The sequence below is a fragment of the Etheostoma spectabile genome, unplaced genomic scaffold (genome assembly GCF_008692095.1).
Source record: "Etheostoma spectabile isolate EspeVRDwgs_2016 unplaced genomic scaffold, UIUC_Espe_1.0 scaffold342, whole genome shotgun sequence".
Lineage (NCBI taxonomy): Eukaryota > Metazoa > Chordata > Actinopteri > Perciformes > Percidae > Etheostoma > Etheostoma spectabile.
Genome location: NW_022605589.1, coordinates 27,509 through 28,440, shown reverse-complemented (window position 1 = coordinate 28,440; position 932 = coordinate 27,509).

Below are 932 nucleotides of genomic sequence, written 5' to 3'. Positions count from 1 at the left end.
CTGACAACATAAGTTATACGACTTACAGTTCTCAAGGACAAAGTCTCACACACACAATCTCAACTGATTATCCTCCAGATCTTTTTCTCCGTCTGGCGTGCTGCCCCGAGGCGCGTGTCCGACAACATGCACTCACAACCACTCCTGATAGTCAACCTTTTGTACAAAACTAAAGTAACGAGCCAGTTTTGTAAATGTAATGTAAAGTAAAAATATCTGAAAAATCTACTTAAGTACAGTAACTAATAACTTGTACTTAGTTACTTTCCATCTCTGACTGCAGGTGGAGTTGTGGCAGGTCCTTCTTCATTCCTGCAACGAGGTTGACGCCCTTAACATCTCCCAGGTCATCCCCGTCACAATGAATAAGGAGGCCATCGGGGGCTGCTCTTCCTTGTAGGGACTAGAAAAAGAAAGAGAGAAGGCCGCAGACCACCCCAGCCAAACCAATAGATGTAGACATCTTCAATGCCAAGGTTGTTCCCCATGGTCTTTGCCTCTCTCTTGGCCCCTCGTTGGACATACAGTAGCTGTCTCCAATGTCTCCAAAATACACATTGCAGTAGTGAGAAATGTATCATATTTTAGGCTATAGAGTAAAAGGATAAACGAACAGCATTCTAATTACACAAAGTTATTTGAAAATGCATTATTGGGGCTGCTGTGGCTCAGTGGTAGAGCGGTTGCCCACCACTTGGAAGGTTGGGGGTTCAATCCCTGGCCCTGCAGTCCCATGTCGAAGTGTCCTTGGGCAAGACACTGAATCCGAGTTGCCCCCGGTGCTGCGCATCGGAGTGTGAATGTGTGTGAGTGTTTATTTGATGAGCAGGTGGCACCTTGTACGGCAGCCTTGGTCACAGTGTATGAATGTGTGTGAATGGTGAATGTTTCCTGTATGATGTTAGAGCGCTTTGAGTAGTTGTTAAGACTAG